Consider the following 20133-nt stretch of genomic DNA (forward strand, 5'->3'; position numbering starts at 1 on the left):
CCTACCTTGCAATCCACAGCTTGTCATATGGTAGCCAGGTGTGGGGAAGACCCAGGCACTAAGGAGCCTTCAAGCCCTTGGTTCAAGCACCTTTCCCATCTACACATCATGGAGTGTGGCCAAGCTGCCTATAAGGTGCCACCAGTTTCTCTGCAGTCCTCCTGCCCGCTCCACAGGGCCTGTACCCCTCTCTCAAAGCAGTGGTGACTCGTCATCAACATCAAGAGCGAGGGTCAGTCTCTACAGCCTTTTTACAAATCCAGGCACAGCGTATACTTTGCAGAGGCACTCACACGCCGATCCATCTCAGGTCTGACGTTTCCCAACATGCCAGGGTTACGTGAACATCCCAGCTCAGCCTCGTCTACCCCTTGGCTCCTGGGGCTCCTCCTTTCCCAGCCCCCATTTGGGCTTGGGGAATTCTCACAAGGCTCCCTTCAGCCTTCCTCCACCCGAACGAGAACCCAGCTCTTGCCCTGATGGGCCCATTCGCCAGGATCAGTCCCACATCTCACACTGGGATGCCTCAATCCTTCCTTCTCTGGGAGCTCAGACATCCTGGAAGTCAACATGGGGTCCAGACACGAACCCGACTCCACCCTGTCAGCCTGGCCTCGGGGACATAGCTAGGGCATGAGTCACAGGGTCACTGGGCAGGTTAGACACAGGATCAACGCCCCACACCCCCACATCTGTTTCCGAACCTGTGCCTCCGCTCACCTGCCCTTGCCCTCCGCACATTTGCCTTGGGGCCTGGGGCTGCCCCGTGCCCACCCAGAGGTGATGAGAAGGGGATCCCAGCAACCTCCCTCCCCAACACGCCCCCACACCAGCCCCTCGGTCTCCCCACTGTGACCCCACAGCCAGTCCTGTCCCAGGGAGGGGCTGCAGCAGCAGAGCTGCAGAGGGCACTCCCCACTCCCACAGGCGGGCGCAGCAGGTTTTTCAGGTCTGCCCTTCTGACACCACAGCTGTGAAAGAAATTCCTGGCTGTAATGACTGTTTACAACCAAGACACCTCACCTGCGTGGCACCCCAACAATGTCAGTGGGACCCCCATTTCCACATCCTGCCACCAATGGAGCAAATACAGACTCCCAGTGCCTGGACTGTCCCCCCCCCCGAGCCCCTCCTTACTCTACTCTGATGAACAAATGGGGAGAAGGTAGGCAGGTGCTTGGCAATGGTTTCTCGACAGCCCAATCTGGTCTTTCCTGGGGGGCTGGGTCTTGGGTTGGGGGAGGGCAGAGGCTACTCCTACACTCCTGGGGGGAGAGTGTGGGAGAAGTGGAGAAGGGAGACTCATGCTTCTTCCCCCCCATCCCTCCTCGTCCATTTTGTCCACTTCCGGCCAGGAATCAGCTTCATACCAGGAAAGGAAATTGGACATTTTGGACTTTGCCCCTCTACTCAGGCCCTCCTTCCTCGCTGCACCCCTTGCCCTGCCCCACATTGTTGGTGTACCACTCCCACAGACCTGGCTTTCTCTGAATGGAGCTTCAGTACACCCCCAACCCCCCTCATGCCCTCGTCCCCCCACGCCCCTGGGCCCACTGCTCCTGGGTGCTCTCCAATGCCAGAGAGTGCTGTGGGGTAGCCTCACATACCTCAAGAGTAGTTGTCTCGACCAAGGCCCTGGCTCGGCTTGTAGTGGCAGTGAGCAGCAGTGGCGATGTCTCCTGTCTCCGTCTCCGCCGCCTCCCACCAGGTAATGACCCAGCCTACCTGGCCAGGAACTGGGCCGGCCCACACCTTTAACTCTTGCCTGCCTGTCACCAGGGCTAGGGCCTCTCCTGGGGACAGTCTCGGGGCCAGGTCCCCTCAGGGTGCCTGCATGGCTGAGAAGAGAGCCTGGAACTGCCTCCTCACCCCATACCCTTAACAGAGAACTGGGAAAAAAGGCTAAGAGTTGTGGGAGTAGCAGCTGCCTCTCCTGCTGCCCAAATTCCCAGGGGATTTGACCCTGCCCACCCAAGGCTATCACCTTGGAGCTGGCGGGATGGAGGTCTGGGGAGCTGTAAAGCACACAGGAGGCGGCCTGGGTGTAATGGGGTTTGTGTCTCTTGGCAGGGTGCATCACATTCCTGAGGACCCTACCCTTTCCTCCCAGGGCGAGGCAGGGGTGGGAGGAGGTCTTGGGGCAATTCCCACCCTCATTGGGGTAATAGTTACCCAAGGTGGGGACAGAGAATGCCAACCTTTCTAAGGAGAGACCAGGTCTCAAAACCCCATCACCTTCCGCAGCTCCAGAAGACATAATCACAGTAAATGAACAATTTATGCCCTACAAAATACTCATGTGTCTTAATGCCTCTTGGTCCCCACAAACCTGGGAGGATGGCACAGACCCAGCCTCCTCACCGCCGTTTTATAGCCATGGCAGCTGAGGCTCGGAGAGGTGAAGACAATGGCATAGGAGCAGGTAGGATCAGAATTCGGGGGGCTGGGTCCTGGGCTGGAGGCAGACAGAGGCTACTCCTGCAAGGGAAGAGGAGGAGGGAAGGGCACTCAGCACATCCGTGCTGGATCTCCCCCTTCCTCTCCCTCTGGCATTTCTGGCCATGAGTCAGGCTTCATGCCAGATAAGGAAATTGAGTCCCTACAAAGTACTGCTTCCCCTGGCAACACCATCTGCACTCTGGGCCTGTCCCCGCACACCCCACACATCCTGTGCTCCATTTGGGACCATCTGCTCTCTGAACTCAGGGCCCAAGCCCAACCAAGGCCCCTGTAGCAGTCCTTGCCATGATGCCATGATGTGAAAGAGCAGAGTGAGGAACGCTCCCTCCCTGGCAGGTGGGCCGAGCCTAGAGAGGAGCTCCCTATGTATCAGCAATGCCCCAAACACACGCTATTAAGGCCTCCTGCCATCCCTGCCCACCCTCCTTCCTGGGTGCGAGACTTCCAGCAAGGGACACAAAAGTCCCTTTCATCACCCTCCCTGCTTCTCCCCTCTTCACTGCCCAGGGCTGGTGGAGGCAGCAGCAGTTAGGTGGGCAGCTGGGTGTTGGTGGAAGTGTCTTCTTGGCCAGGGCCTCTCCCACCTCTTGTGGGCCACCAAGTATGGTGGGAAGAGGGATATTTATAAAATCGAGCCAAGAGGGACAAGAGAATCTGGCTGGCAGTGCAGATTGAGTCTCTGGGCTTAGGTTTCCTCATCTGTAAAATGGGTAAAAGGTGGTTACAGAGACAACAGAGGCAAAAGTAACTCTGGAAGTCATTTTGAAGCACAGGAAACACGCCATGCCATTAATGATTGTTAATAACAACAATAATAATTCACGCCGAGGTGGGCTGGCGTAGGAGTAAGTGAGGGAGAGCGAATAACTATACCTCCTGGGCCAGGCAGACAAGCGGGGCAGAGTCATCCACACATGTCACTGCCCTGGTCCATAACCTTTAACAGCCTGGAAGACTGCTCAGCCTCTCAGCCCCACCCCAGCCAGGTCCTGAGCCCCACACGGCCCTGCATGGCTAGTAAATGGTGGGCCTGGGATTCAACCCAGCTCTGCTAATTACGGCTTTGTGACTATTTAGACAAGTCACTTAACCTATCTGTGCCTCGATGGCCTCATCTGTAAAATGGGGACAATGAAAACAGACAATGGTACCTCATGGGATTGTTGTGAGCATTAAATGAGGTAATATATTTAAAGCTTGCTTAGGGGCCGGCCCGTGGCTCACTCGGGAGAGTGTGGTGCTAATAATACCAAGGCCCCGGGTTCGGATCCCGTATAGGGATGGCCGGTTTGCTCACTGGCTGAGCGTGGTGCTGACAACACCAAGTCAAGGGTTAAGATCCCCTTACCGGTCATCTTTTTAAAAAAAATAAAAATAAATAAATAAATAAATATAAATAAATAAAATAAATAAATAAATAAATAAATAAAGCTTGCTTAGGACAGCGCCTGGCCTGCAGTAAGTACTGAATATGTGCTGGCTGTCATAATTACAAGTATTTCAGGGCCGGCCCGTGGCTCACTCGGGAGAGTGTGGTGCTGATAACACCAAGGCCACAGGTTTGGATCCTATACAGGGATGGCCGGTTAGCTCACTGGTTGAGCGTGGTGCTGACAACACCAAGCCAAGGGTTAAGATCCCCTTACCGGTCATCTTTAAAAAAAAAAAAAAAATTACAAGTATTTCTCCCTGTACAAGCTCAGGAATCAAATAGATACATTTGGGATTGGCCAGGTAGCTCAGCTAGTTAGAGCACAGTGTTGATAACACCAAGGTCAAGGGTTTGGATCCCTGTACCAACCAGCCGCCAAACAAACAAACAAAAAACCAAACAAAAAACAGATATGTTTGGATACTTTTCTTTTTTTTTTTTTTTGAGACTTGAGACAGAGCTGATATCCCTCAGTCTCACCTGATAAATTTGAAACAGAGCTGTTTTACCTCAGAGAACTTGTCTGAACTCTCACTATGCACAATCAGGAACTAAATGTATTCAGATGCACTTTTGAGACAGAGCTCGTTATCTCTCTGCCTCTAAACCCTCCCTACTTGCTATCCAGACAGGGAATCCTCCCTATTCACCAAACCAGACATATCTGAAACTGAGCTATTTTCCCTCATTATCTGATCTCTCCCTACTCAACATCAAAAATGCAGGAACCAAATACATTCAGACAAATTGTCTGAACTCTCACTATCCAAATACAGCAACTGAAGAGATAAATACATTTTTAAGATAGAACTGGTATCCTTCACTCTTGAGCTTTCCTTACTCACCAGACAAAATGCAGGAACCAAATATATTTATACAACAGGGTACCCTCATTTCCCATCTCTTGCCCCTGGAGCTCAGGAAAGTTAACAGATTTGGATATATTGTTTTAGTTGGAGTCATTAACCCTCATCATCTGATCTTTCACTACTCACTAAGATACAAAAACAAAATAGGAGGGGCCTGCCTGTGGATCACTCGGGAGAGTGCGGTGCAGATAACACCAAGGCCATGAATTCAGATCCTGTATAGGGATGGCCGATTCGCTCACTGGCTGAGCTTGGTGCTGGCAACACCAAGCCAAGGGTTAAGATCCCCTTACCAGTCATCTTTAAAAAAAAAGAAAAAAAAAAAAATAGGGACAGATAACTTGGTATGTTTCACTGTCTGAACTTCAAACATCACCTTCTTGGAACTTAGGTATCAAATAGGTTGGGACAGTGAGGAATGCTTATGTTATTATTAACAAATCTGGATAAATGTTTTGGATAAATAAGATGGATCTGGTATCTCATTTTTCAAACTCACTACTCTCTATGAGAAGTACAGAAACATGGCCTGGCCAGTTAGCTTAGTTGGTCAGAGTGTGATGTTACAACACCAAGGTCAAGGGTTCAGATCCCCATACCGGCCAGTCACCAAAAAAAAAAAAAAAAAAGAGAGAGAGAGAGAGAAATAAATGCAGAAACAAAACATAATTGAGTAACACATTATCCCTCACTATTCAAACTCTCCCCATCCATCCCCAGAATCAAGGCGATTCAGTGAGGGAACCTCGTATTGTTGTTGTTGTTGTTACTACTGGATGGGCTTGATTTCAGCATCCGGTGACCACCTGCGCCGCCCTCGCCTCCCAGACCAGCCCCACAGCGGTGGGGTGGACTTAGCACCAAGATTTTTATGGGGCCGGCCCGTGGCTCACTCGGGCGAGTGCGGTGCTGATAACACCAAGGCCACAGGTTCGGATCCTATATAGGGATGGCCGGTTCGCTCACTTGTTGAGCATGGTGCTGACAACACCAAGCCAAGGGTTAAGATCCCCTTACCGGTCATCTTTAAAAAAAAAAAAAAAAGATTTTTATTGCTTACTGAAGGGAGAAGGGAGATAAACCCCTGCCCCCATCCCACCCCTACCAAGTCCTGAAGCCTCTGACCTAGAATAGACTTTTTTCCAGGCCAGGAAAACAGGGATCACGCACCCAAGATCAAGACCAGGGGAAGGGCGTAACGTGACCTAGAGGATTCATACCTAACCCTGGGTCCACCAACCCCACATATTTTCTCTATTCCCCCCCTCAACCCCAACATAGCAAGGCTGGAAACATGACCCAGACCTCTCAAACTCCCAGAGAATCACTGAATAATTTAGGGTGTTCTTTCACACTTGGGGAGGACAGGGAGTGTAGAACAGTTCCATGCCCTCCTGGGCAGGAAGAGAAATGCAAGCTCTACTTGAGATCAGTGGGATGGGGATGGGGAAAATCACATATAAAAACCCCATAAGCCACACTGGGCTTACAAGGCAGCTTGCTCTTGCTAAGAGAAGCATTTGGGATGTACTTCAGAGGTTCTGGGAATACGTAGAACCTTCAAGTTCAGGAGAAGGGTATAGTGGGACCTCTGTCCTGGGCTCAGAAGGGATGGGAAGTGGGTGTTAGGAACGAGGAAGATCTGAACAGGGTGGAAGAGCATGGTAAGGGGTAGAAGGCCCTGGGGTTGGGATGGAATGAAGGGACAGGACAGGATGGAGTGTAGGAATAAGACAGAATCAGAGTCATTATACGATGGAAGTCAAGAGGCAGGACAGTGAGTGGGCCCAGATACTGGCCAGGGGATGGGATGGAGTGAGATTCAGGACAGGAGTCACAGGAGAAATAGAAGAAAGGGACAAAATAGCTGGTCAAGGGTCAGGGCCACTATAGAAGACATGACTGGGACAGGCCAAGCCAGTGATGAAGGGAGGAAATACAGAAAAGGGCAGTTCAGGATGGAGGTCAGGAACAGGAAAAGACCAGGACAGAATGAGGATAGTGATGGGACAAGAAACGAAGAAAAACCAGGACAGGGTTGAGGGTTGGGGACAGGGACAGGGCAGGAGAGAGGGAGGGAGGTTTAAAGGTGGTGAGCCAGGATTGGGTGAGGAGAAAGTAAGGAAGTCAGAGGTCAGGAATCAGGACAGAAATGGATCAGATTCGGTTAAGGGGGACAAGACATGATTGGAAGGGGTTCCGAGACTGGATAAGAATTTAGGAACAGACTGGTCAAGCATCAGGACAGAAACTGGGGTCAGTGTTGAGCATCAGGACAGGGCAAGATGAGCTTCAGAGATAGGTCAGGGTCAGGCATGGATCCAAGGGTCAGGACAAGAATCCTAAGGATAGGACTGGATGGGGGTTGGGGTTAGGACTGGGTTTAGGGGGACAAAAGAGGGGTTGAAGATAACACCAGGCCAGAATATAGTTAGGTCAGGGGTCGGGCCAAAGGTCCTGAAGCCAAGTCTGACAGGGGTCGGAGGTTTAAAAAAGATGTAGTCAGGTCAGACAGGGTCATAGGTGAAGCCACAGGGTCAGAGGTCGCGGGTGCGCACGCAGGTATGTCCCCGTCGTTGTTTCCGGGCCTTCACCCCGCCCTGTCCCTTCCCTTCCTCCCCAGACGGGGGTTGTTACTCACCGAGGGTCCTCACACCGCGGCGTAGGCGGGGTCGGCGTAGGCCGGCAGGGGTAGTGGGCGCGCCCCTCCCTCGCCGCGACCTGCTCGTCCCTTGCCGCACGCCTACTCCCCTTCCGCGCCCTGCCCGTGGGCCGCGTTCGGCTGCGCGACCGTCAGCCTTGGGGGCCAGACGAGGGGGCGCGGGGAGAGTGGGAAAGGAGCACATCCGCCCCCTCCCACCTTTAACTTGGGTCAGTCTGCTCGCGGCGGCACGGCCACCTCTGTCGCTCAGCGCGAGCCTGGTGGGGGCAGGAGGGGGTAGGCTGAGGGGCAGGGCGCGAGACCACAGCAACGGCAGAGACGAAGTGCGCAGGCGCCAGCTCAGGTCTTCGATTTTCCTGCCCGGGGAGCGCAAGGAGCGAACGGGCTGGAAGCGCGTGCGCACACGCTTCCTCGAGGGCGGTGGAGCCCTGTCTCGCCGAGGCCACGCCCCTCAGTGAGCGGACTGCTGCCCCTGACCCCAAATCGCCCTCCACGGGACTCCCAAGCAGTACCCCAAACTGCTCTCTGTAAGCCATCGCCACACGCCTAAACTCCCCCAATTACCCTCTGTGCCGTCCCACAAATGCACCCCAACCACCCTCCATCATTCCCCAAATTATATCCCCAAACTACTGTCCATTGATCAAACAGTACCTCCAAACTATCTTCCATGGACACCCAAGCTGCACTCTCTATAGGCCTCCAAGCTATGGCCAAGTCACACTATACAGACCCCAAGTGTAGAACTAAGGCTAGGGTCTGGAGCTCACAGACCCCTCGAGCCCATTCACAAACCCTTCACACGCAGGTCTATGAGCTAGGTAACTGGCAGAAAGGTCCTTGGAGCCTTGGTTGAAGTAGGAATAGTCTTTATTCAGCACACACAACACTATGAGCTAAGCAGTCCACAGAGAAACTCAGAAACTCAACTGCTACCGGCAAAGCCCAAAGAAAAACTGAAACTGAGCAGCTACCAGCAGAGTAAACATGCTCTATTGTTACACGCAGCTCTCTGCTGCCAGCCTGCTTCACAAACTGCAGAACACACAAAAGCTAGAAAGATACATGGGTGCACATGTACACTAACTCCACCCACACACAACTTTTTTACAAGAAATGTGCTGCTCGACCCCCCCAGCCAGATCTGAGCTGAGGGACCCTGACTAAATTATTCTATTTTCCCCACAATCCACCCCTTCAGAGTCCCTCACCGTACGTATTAAAAATCTTCCACGATGTTCCCTTAGCGAGGATAAATGACCCTTTTTTTTATACAACCTATTGTCTGTTCGATATGCCTTAAGGCCTGTCTTGTAGTTCTGTCCTTTAGCCACACATGTCCGGTTAGTAGTCATCATTGGTTTGATTTTCCATGGGAATCTTGTAGTCATACTTATGTGAAGTTCAGTGTATATTCAGTAGATGATCACGCCAATGTATGTATGTACCCTGCAGTGCCTGCAGCCAGAACACTATGGGCGAAAAGACAGAAGGGTTATTGGTACCAATAGGGGAAAGTTCTCACCCCTCTGGTAAGATACATGCCAGTTTGCCATCCTGAGAGAGGATGGTTGCAGGAATAGGTATTTTACCCAGTTTGGGGCCCCACAAGTCCATACAAACAGAAGACCAGTAACTCTGACTTTGGCAGTGGTCCCATATCATCCACCTGCCACCATATCAGGGGCACTCTCACACGAGTTATCTGCCCATCAGGGGCACCCATCTGCTCATCAGGAGCACATCTACCCATCAGGGGCATTCTTTCTCAGGCTTACACGGCCCCTGGCAAGCCATCGACCACCCGGTCTTACAGCCAGCATGCTGCATTCTCCAGTGTAGCCACCCAGCTACATCAGCTGCTGGAGCTCTCTCTAGCCAGTTACCTTACCTTAGCCAGCACATTAGCTTCATCATTGCCAATTCAAAATGAGGCCTCTGGTCCTCATCTGCCCCCAAAAGAAGAGAACCTTGGCCTGCTCCTTAATCGAAATGGAACATTTCATCCGCCTCCTCAGGAGCAATCAAAAAGTCTTTTAAATCCACTGAACATACCTTGCTACCTGTTTCTGGACGTTTAATAAAACGCTGTTCAGAGCGCAATTGCTGCCACAAAGCAAACAGAACTGCATTTGGCTGCCAGTCAATTTTCTTCTTATCAACCCCTGCTGCAAGGAAGTCAAGCCACATCTGCTTACAGCTAGTCTTGTTTGGTCCACTTGGGATAAAATCCCGAGTATTTCTTGGGGGTTTGGTCTTAGCCACCTTTTGGACCCCTTTTGCTTGTCTGCTATCCTCTACTTCACCCAAGCTGGCTATTATGATCACTACCTTATATATAGGACGATCAATGTACGGGGCCAGTATGGCCATCAGTGACCCAAAGGACATTGACAGGGCATTCTGCAGCACTATGTCTCTCATGCTGCCTGTAAAATTTTCATCATCTGGGCCACAAGTGTTCACATTAAACATGGACTGCTGCATCCCCAGCTCTCGAGTTATTTGAACTAACAGTATATGTTTGCCATTTACTAACAATCTTGGGCAGTTCTCCAGCATTGGCCCACACGGTTCGAGAAGCAACACTCACCTATTCCATTAAGTAGTGATTACCTGCGGCAATTTTGCAGCCGGTGCCTCAGGGACGGGTGCATGGTGATGGAGGCCAATTTTCCATCTCCTCACCAGAGCACACCACACTATCCACCCCTAGGTCCCATAACCACAACAGCCAAGCAGCCAAGGGGCTCCCCCTGTTTCTGCTGAAATTGTCTCCCCAAATCAACTAACTCAACCTGGGTATATGGGACATAGGTGGTAAATTGGGTCACTTGTGGATAGCCCACTGGTTGTCCGCCCAGTCCCATAGGCTGCTCACGTTTCACTTTCTGGTGCACAACAGGTCGTGCATGGGGACCCACGGTCTGCCCCAACTCACCACTGGGTTGGTCGTCTTCCCTAGTGTGAGAGGCAGGAAAGACCAGTCGCCACATGTCATCCTCCAGGACATCTATCCGCACTTCCAACAACTCTGCTTTCCTCTTTGAATCTTCCAGAAGCTGCACGTCATCTGCCAACAACTTTGCTTTCCACTTCAAATCTTGGTCAGTTTGCAGCAGAGTGAGCAAAAGCCAGGCTCCAGTCAGCAGAAAAGTGGCCACTGGGCACCACATGCTCAAGGACAGCCACATTTCCTCCCCCACCAAAGGGGCTTTCTGCTTCATTGCCTGGCCTATGCTGCCTTGCATTACAGCGAGCAGCAACCAGATTCTGGTCAACAGGAAACTGGCCACAGGGCACAGCATGGTCAAAAGTAGCCACATTTCCTCCTCCAAGGGCTTCTTGGCTCCTGTACCTGCTCAGAATCCTGCTGACTATGCCAACTGTGGCGTAATCCTGCTGCCTACACCAATTGTAGAGCTAGGACTAGGGTCTGGAGCTCACAGACCCCTCGAGCCTGTTCACAAACTCTTCACACACAGGTCTATGAGCTAGGTAACCGGCAAAAAGGTCCTTGGAGCCTTGGTTGAAGAAGGAATAGTCTTTATTCAGCACACAGTGCTAAGAGCTAAGCAGTCCAAAGGAGAAAACTCAGAAACTCAACTGCTACTGGCAAAGTCCAAAGAAAAACAAACTGAGCAGCTGCCAGCAGAGTAAACATGCCCTATTGTTAGAAGCGAGCTCTCTGCTGCCAGCCTGCTTCACAAACTGCAGAACACACAAAAGCTAGAAAGATACATGGGTGCCCATGTACACTAACTCCACCCACACACAACTTGTTTACAAGAAATGTGCTGCTTGACCCCCCAGCCAGATCTGAGCGAGGGAGCCTTACTAAATTATTCCATTTTCCCCACACCAAGCTACCCATAAATTACACACTCCATGGATTTAAAATTGCACTCAAAAAGGTTAACCACAGACCCCCCTCCCAGTGCACCCCAAAGCACATTCCATCAACCCCCATATCATTCTCCATTTACCTCTGAATTTCAACCTCCAAGTCACCTTCCATCATGCCCCAAATTGTATCCCCAAACTACTGTCCATTGATCCCAAGCAGTACCTCCAAACCAACCTCGGTGAACACCCAAGCTCTACCAATAAACTACTTTCTACTACCCCCAAGTTGTTCTCCCAAACTACCTTCAAACAACACTGAAACCATTAACCTCCAAACAGCAGTTCCAAACCACCCTCCTTCCACCTCCAATATGCACCCCAAACACCTTCCAATGACCGGAAATAACTCCATGTACCCTCCAAACTACTGATCCCCAAGTGGCTCTCCAAGAGTCCCCAACACCACCCTAAACGTTCCCAACTACCCTTGACATGGACCTAACCTGTACCTCAAATCAATTCTAACAGTCACTTGTGCTACCTCCAAACCATGCTCCATGGACACCCACCCCCAACCAAACCACCATCCATGGACCTCCCCTCCTGTCCCCACAAAACTACCCAACAGTCCCTATCACTATCCCATATACTCCCAACTACACTTTGTGTGGTCTCCCAACTGCACTTTGAACCACCCTCCAATAACCTCTGCACTACCAGAACACACTCCACAGACACAAACTGCACCCCCAAACCACTCTCCAACACTCCTCAACTATATGTCCAAATAACTACCAAATATCTTGCTGCAGTTACCCATTTGAGCCCCCAAGTCATACTCAAGTGGCCCAAAGTGTGTCCCCCATACCCTCCAATGACTCTTACCTGCACCCCAAATCATACTTCAGTGACCCAAATTACAAAACGCTCCCCAATGATCTTTTCTTTTGGGGGACAGCTGGCCAGTATGGGGTGATCTTTTCTTAAAATAACTTAATTGAGATTTAATTTACATACCATAAATGTCATCCATTTTTAAGTGTGCAACTCAACAATTTTAGTAAATTTACCGAAATGTGCAACAATCACCATAACCCAGTTTTAAAGCATTTTTATCACTCAAATAAGATCCCTCATGCCTGAATACGGTTAATCCCCTGTGGGGAAAATAGAATAATTTAGTCAGGCTCCCTCGACATTTCTTGTAAACAAGTTGTGTGTGGGTGGAGTTAGTGTGCATGTGCACCCATGTATCTTTCTAGTTAATTGCTTTTGTGTGTTTTGCAGTTTGTGAAGGCTGCTGGCGGCAGAGAGCTCGCGTCTAAAAATAGAGCATGTTTACTCTGCTAGCAGATGCTCAGTTTCAGTTTTTCTTTGGACTTTGCCAGTAGAAGTGGAGTTTCTGAGTTTCTCTGTGGGCTGCTTGGCTCATAGTGTTGTGTATGCTGAATAAAGACTCCTCTTCAACCAAGGCTCCAAGGACCTTTCTGCCGGTTACCTAGCTCATAGACCTGTGTGTGAAGGGTTTGCGAATAGGCTGGAGGGGTCTGTTAGCTCCAGACCCTAGCCCTAGCTCTTCTTCCCCATTCCCATTCCCAGCCCTAGGCAACCACTAATCTACTTTCTGTCTCTACAGATTTGCTTTTCCTGGATATTTCATATAAATGCAATATGTGGGCTTTTTGTGTCTGGCTTCTTTCACTTAGCTTAATGTTTTTAAGAGTCATCTATATTGTAGCATGTATCAGTAGTTTGTTCCTTTTATTGCTGAATAGTAGTCTATCCAATGATCTTTAACTTCTCCCCAAATCACCCACCAATAGCTCCCCAACTACAACAGCCCTCAAAACAGTCCTCCAAACTGACATCCAGGCTTCCAAACAGGCCTCCAAACTGCACCCCAGATCATACCCACCAGCCCTTAGCTGAAACCCCAAACCACTCTATAGATGCTCAAGCTTTATCACTAAACTACCCTCCCAAAGCCTCACCTTCACCTCCAAACCACCTTCCACCAACCCCCAATACATCCTCAAATTGCCCTTTATCAACTCCAAAGTTGAATTTCAACCTCCAAGCCACCTTCCATCATCCCCCAAATTGATACCCAACCATAACCCCAAACTACTCTCTAACAATTAAAAACCTCACCACTAAAATTCCCCTTCCAACAGTCCCCAAACTTGCCTCTAAACACCCCCTAACAAGGGATGGCCCATGGTTCACTTGGGAGAGTGTGGTGCTGATAACACCAAGGCCGTGGGTTTGAATCCCTATATAGGGATGGCCGGTTAGCTCATTTGGGAGAGTGTGGTGCTGACAACACCAAGTCAGGGATTAAGATCCCCTTTCTGCTCATCTTTAAAAAAAAAAAACAAAAAACCCCCTAACTACCTTCCCTTGCTCCCACAACTACAGCCCCAAACTATAACACCAAACCACTCTTCAGTGACCACCATGCCCAACTCTGTCTTAAATTACATGCAACTACACCCATGAAACATTTTCCAATTTTTCCCAACTATAACATCCAAACCACCCTCCAAGAATTCCCAACTACACCCTAAACTGCCATCTAATAGTGCCCAGTGCTACTTGTAACTATCCCCCATTTACCTTCCCACAGTCTCGCAACTATACCTCCAAATCACCCTTCAGTGACCCCTCAACTCTACCTCAGTCTTCCCTTTGATGGTTCCAACTGCACCCAAATGCTTTCCAATGGCCCCAAATTATACCCTCAAGCCACCTTCAATAACCTCCAAGCACACCCCTAAATCCCTCCAGTGACCCCCAACTCTGCCCTCAAGCCTCCTGTGGCTGCTGTAACTAATTACTACAAGCTTGGTGGCTTAAAACAACAAAACTGTATTCTTTCTTTAACAGTTCTGGGTGCCAGAAGTCCAAAATCAGTTTCACTGGGCCAAAATCAAGGTGTCAGTATAGCCGTTCTCCCTGTGGAGGCTCTAGGGGACAATCTGTTACCTCTTCCAGCTTCTGGTAGCTGCTGACATTCCTTGGCTTGTGGCCACATCACTACAATCCATGCCTCCATAGTCATATTGCCTCCTCCTTTTCCATCAGTCAAATCTGCTTCTGTCTACCTATTATAAGGACACTTTTTTTTTGTTTTTTTGGTGGCTGGCCATATAAGGACTCTTGTGGTTACAATTAGGGTCTACCCAGATAATCCAGAATAATCTCCCCATCTCAAAATCCTTAACTTAATCACATCTGCAAAGTCCTTTTTCTTGACCATATAAGGTAACATTCATAGGTTTCAGGGTTCACATAGAGATCTTTCAGGGGTCCATTATTCAGCCTACCACACCATCCTATGACAGTTAACAGCTCTACTCCTTAAACTACATTACAGAAGACTCAGCTCTGTCCCTAAACATGCACTATCTTCCTATAGTCCCTCCAACTGCACCCCAAACCATCTTCCAGTCCCCAACTGTATTCCCAGTCCACCCTACAATAGCTTGTACCTGCATTCTTAAAACTGTTCTCTAGCAGCCCCATTCCTGCCAAAGACCTTCACGTGATCCTTCAATTGCATGAAAACTGTCCTGTCATAGACCCCAACCTCACCCCAAGCTACGCTCAATCACTACCACATTTTTTTTGACTCAACAGAAAGTCATTTTTTTACCCAACAGAGCACCACCACTCATATCTATCCCTAAATACCCCCAACTTCACCATCCAAGTGCCCTCCCTCCTCCCTCCTCATCTCCTCTTCGTCCAGTGAAACTCTATCTACACGGTGGCAGAGGGAGGCTATTGAGAAGGTTGAGAAGTTGAGATTAAGAGAGAGAAATTGAGAAAGATGGGGGAGGGCATATTGTGCAGGGTATGTGATGAGAAAGCAAGTGTAATGGGAAGTTCCGGTCAAGAAGACGCAGCTGTGCCCTTCAGATGCAGTTACTTGGAGGTGGCAGGGGAGAAGAGGGCCTTGGCGGCCCCCAGGACAGCAAGACCACTAATAGGGTTCCTGTGGACCCACACAGGAGCGAGGAGCCAGAACAATTGAAAAAAGGGAGCCATTCAGAGGCTGTTGAGTCATTGCAAGGGACCGGCACAGGGCCTGTCCCATGGGAAGTGTTTGGAGCAGGGCGGTGGGGGAGATGGACCCACTGGGAGAACACTGGGGCACAGCAAGGACAGCTGATCCAGTCCGCAATCAGCGCAGGACCACGCAGAGGAGACCGGTCGGGAATGCAGAATTGTATGGGGTGCAGTTTGATGAATAAACTCAGGCCCAGATCAGAGATTCTACACAACACAGATCCACCGGGTCTCTGGAGAGCCAGAAGTACCTCTAAGGTCAACCATTAAACCCTGAGCTGCACAAAAATCCTTCCCTAGGGAAACAGCAGCAAAGCAGCAATTTACCTAAACCACACAGCTCAAGTACTGGTTCCCACAGGAAGTTCCCCTGTTTTAGAAGTAAGCAAAGCACAAAAAATTAGTTCTGGCCCAGGCACACCACCAGCACCTTGGGGCCTGCCTGGGAACCAGAGGATTGGAGCCGGGGACCGGACCCCACTCCCACATCCAGGCAAACCACACCAGCGCCTCAGGGCCCGACCAGGGACCTGTGCCATGGAGAAGGGGACCAGACACACCCCACAACCAGGCACACCACCAGCGCCAAGGAGCATGCCAAAAACATCACCTCCATGTGGGTGGTCCAGCACAGCCACCACAATAACCATGGCTGCCACAAAAGCAGCTAGACGCCACAATCGCAGATGGTCTGCCAACCACTGGAGTGCATTGACACAAGGAGAGTCACCAGCAGAGATAAAGAAAAGAAGAGGATGTCTCTCTCCACAAAGCCCACTTCAGAGTGACAGAAGAAGCATCTGCTCTATGATAATATTGGGGGACCTGATCACACCTCTCAGCATTGGACAGATCATCTAGGCAACAAATTAACAGAGTAACCATGATTTTTTCAGAAGGAGAGAAGAATTCTAGGGTAATTAGAAGATGGAGGGGGGAAGAAGTGGGGGAAGGGGGAAGATTGGACAAGGGGCATAAAGAATAATTACGATTTGTAACAATATATATGCTAGAAATATTGATTTGATCAACATATCTCAATGTTCAACCCCCAAAATATATATAATTAATTTTGATTCAATAAATAAAATAAAAATTTTTTAAAAAGCACGTGTCATGAACACATTTGAGACTTGTGTACAAAGCTGGTGTTTGTAGGACTGGGATATATGATGGGATAATTAATCTGTGGGTCTAATGCTTTAAATATTTGTTCCCAGTTTTTCACAAGTCTTTTAACGTTGTTCGTAGCATCTTTCATCAGACTGTAGTTTTATATTTTCATGTAGAATGGAGAGACCTATGGAGACTGCAGAGCACAATGGTGAAGACTGACTGGGTTCAAATTCCAGGTTTTATGCGCTGGGGTGACCTAGCACATATGACTTAACCTTGCTGTACCTTGGTTTCCTGATCTATAGGTTGGTGTAATAAATAGAACTCTTTTCAGAGGTCTGTTGTAAGGAGCAAAATGAATTAATGCAGAAAAAGTGCCAAGAATGACCAATAAACGTTGGTTATTGTTACATTTCTTTATATCTTTTGCTTTTTGTATCTTGCTTCTTTTCTGCCCAAAGCCTTGAACATATTCTCTAAAAACATGTTGTTCTAATATTTTTATAGTTTTACAGTTTTGCTTTTTATGCTTAGATCTTTAACCAATCTGGAACTAATTTTTCTGAATTGTGTAAATTAAAAAAACTAATCCCTCTCCCCAAAAGATAGTCATTTCTCCCAAACCATTTTAGTGAATAGTTCATCTCTCTCCAAGTGTCTTGAAATATTTTTCTCATTTACCAATTCCCATAAATACCCAGGTCAACTTTTGGATTCTGTTTCTGTACCACTGATCTAGTTTTCTATTCCTACTCCCATACCACAACGTTTTTTTTAATTACTAGAGCTTTGTAATATATATTTAATCTGGTAAGACAATGCCCTACTCTTTCTTTTTCTTTTGTAAAACTATCCATTCTTATATATTTAAGGTTCCATAGGAGTTCCAGTCAAGATGGCAGAATAGACAGTTCCCAGCGTCACTCTCTTGCACAAATCAACCAATTTACAACTATAAAAATGTGGGCCGGCCCTGGCTCACTTGGGAGAGTGTGGTGCTGATAACACCAAAGCCACGGGTTTGGATCCCCACATAGGGATGGCCGGTTAGCTCACTTGGGAGAGCATGGTGCTGACAACACCAAGTCAAGGGTTAAGATCCCCTTACCGGTCATCTTTAAAAAAAAAAAAAAAAGTATAAAAATGTAACAGCTCCAGCTGGGGCCGCTGGAGCTCAGGGGAAGAGGAGGAAAGACCTATGGAGTTCATGAAGGCGGGAGAAACTACGATGAGAGAAAGAAAAAACTGCTTAGAGCGTTTCATGCTGTTACGGCTTTAAGGCTGGAACTGCTGAGCACATGGAGCAGGAGCCGGCAGAAGCCGCTGCTGTGCCCTTCAGATGGAGTTACCTGGAGGCGGCAGGGAAGAGAGGGCCTTGGCGGCCCCCAGGACAGCAAGACCACTAATAGGGTTCCCGTGGACCCACACAGGAGCGAGGAGCCAGAACAGCTGAAAAAAGGGAGCCATTCAGAGGCTGTTGAGTCATCGCAAGGGACCAGCGTAGGGCCCGTCCCACGGGAAGTGTTTGGAGCACAGGTAGTGGGGGAGACATGCCCACTGGGAGAACACTGGGGCACAGCAAGGACAGCTGATCCAGTCCGCAATCAGCGCAGGACCATGCAGAGGAGACCGGTCGGGAATGCAGAATTGTATGGGATGCAGTTTGATGAAAAAACTCAGGCCCAGATCAGAGATTCTACACAACCCAGTTGCACTGGGTCTCTGGAGAGCCAGAAGTACCTCTAAAGTCAACCATTAAACCCTGAGCTGCACAAAAATCCTTCCCTAGGGAAACAGCAGCAAAGCAGCAATTTAGCTCAACCACCCAGCTCAAGTACTGCTTCCCACAGGATGTTCCCCATTTTAGAAGTAAGCAAAGGACAAAAAATTAGTTCAGGCTCAGGCACACCACCAGCACCTCCAAGCCCGCCTGGGGACATGAAGTATGGAGCAGGGACCAGACCCCCACCCACAAGCAGGCACAATACCAGCACCTCAGGGCCTGCCCAGAGTCCTGATGCATAGAGCTGGGGACCAGACCCCCCCCCCCCCCACAACCAGGCACACCACCAGCGCCAAGGAGCATGCCAAAAACATCACCTCCATGTGGGTGGTCCATGACAGACACCATAGTAACCACAGCTGCTGTGAAAGTGTCTAGATGTCACAACCACCACACAGATGGTCCACCAGCCACTGGAGTGCATTGACACAAGGAGAGTCACCAGCAGAGACCAAAGAGGATGTCTCTCTCCACAAAACCCATTCCAGAGTGACAGAAGAAGCAGCTGCTCTATGATAATATTGGGGGACCTGAACACACCTATCAGCATTGGATAGATCATCTAGGCAACAAATCAACAGAGTAACCATTACTCTTTCAGAGGGAGAGAAGAAATCTAGGGTTATCAGGGGTGAGTGGGGAGAGGAAGAGGGGGATAGGGAGAGATTGGACAAGGGGCATAAATAATAAGTACAATTCGTAACAATATACATACTAGTAATATTGATTTGATCAACATGTGTCAACATTGAACCCCCCAATATGTATAATCAATTATGATTCAATAAAAATAAATAAATAAAATTTTTAAAAAGGTACCATAGGCATTTTAACATCAGGTCTACAAATTCCATTTTGGAAATTTAATTGGTAATATATTGATTTTTTAAAGATTAATTTGGGGAAGTACTGTCATCTTTATTGTGTAGAAGGTCTCCCTTTCTACAAGATGGTTGACCTGCGAAATAAGGGTGCCAGTACAGAAAGGTGTGAGGCAAATGCGAGTCCACTGATGTTCCCGAAGTTCTAACTGAAGGGGGGTTCTTGAGATGCTGGCAAGGAGGAAGGGAAGGTTGTGAGTCCTGGTGTTTTGTGAGCTATATGCATCTGAAGATATGGGTGAAACCCTCTGCTGTGTGCAAGCTGGTTTGCATGTATCTGGCACACAGAGGCGCTCAGTAAATGTTGAATCAGTGAGCAAATAAGTGAATCAATTACTTTTTGGAGAACTTATTGTATGCCAAACAACCTGCTAACACTTGTCATAAATCATCTCTAATCCTCATAACAACCCTGCCAGATAGGTATTATGAGCCCCATTTGACAGGCCAGGAAAGCTGAGGCTCGGAGATCGGAGGTCCTCTGCCATATTCAAACCTGGATCTTCATGATTCCAAAAGGAGGTCGTCCACTCATTCATCCCTTTGTCAGGGATTTGTTAAGAGTCTCTTGAGTAGCACAACGACCGACCGGAGTACTACAACCGCTCTAGATGGCATAGAACAGGCGGAGCAATCCCAGGAAAACCAGCTCGTGGCTGGGCTACGGATCGGGGCGGAGTTTCTGGCTCGCACCTCCAGGTAATGTAGCTGCCTCTGCCTCATAGTTATGGCTTTGGCTGAGTGGGCAAGGCTAGATCAAGTTTGGAGCGCGGCCGGGGCGCAGATATTACGGATACTGGCCGAGAGAGGGCGCGGTTCCGCAGCTAAAAGCTCGGTTTTGAGACCCTCAGCCCGCCAACTGGCCATTGGTGCGCAGGCGCAGAGGACACAAGGAGCGGCTTATTTTGCGGAGGGATAATTTGAGAGGAGGGAGCGTGGATAGAAAGTGACGCAAACATGGGGGCGGGACTCAACCAAATTACCCCTCACCTATTTGCCTCTGCCACTGAGGG

This window comes from Cynocephalus volans, chromosome X (assembly GCF_027409185.1).
Source record: "Cynocephalus volans isolate mCynVol1 chromosome X, mCynVol1.pri, whole genome shotgun sequence".
NCBI lineage: Eukaryota > Metazoa > Chordata > Mammalia > Dermoptera > Cynocephalidae > Cynocephalus > Cynocephalus volans.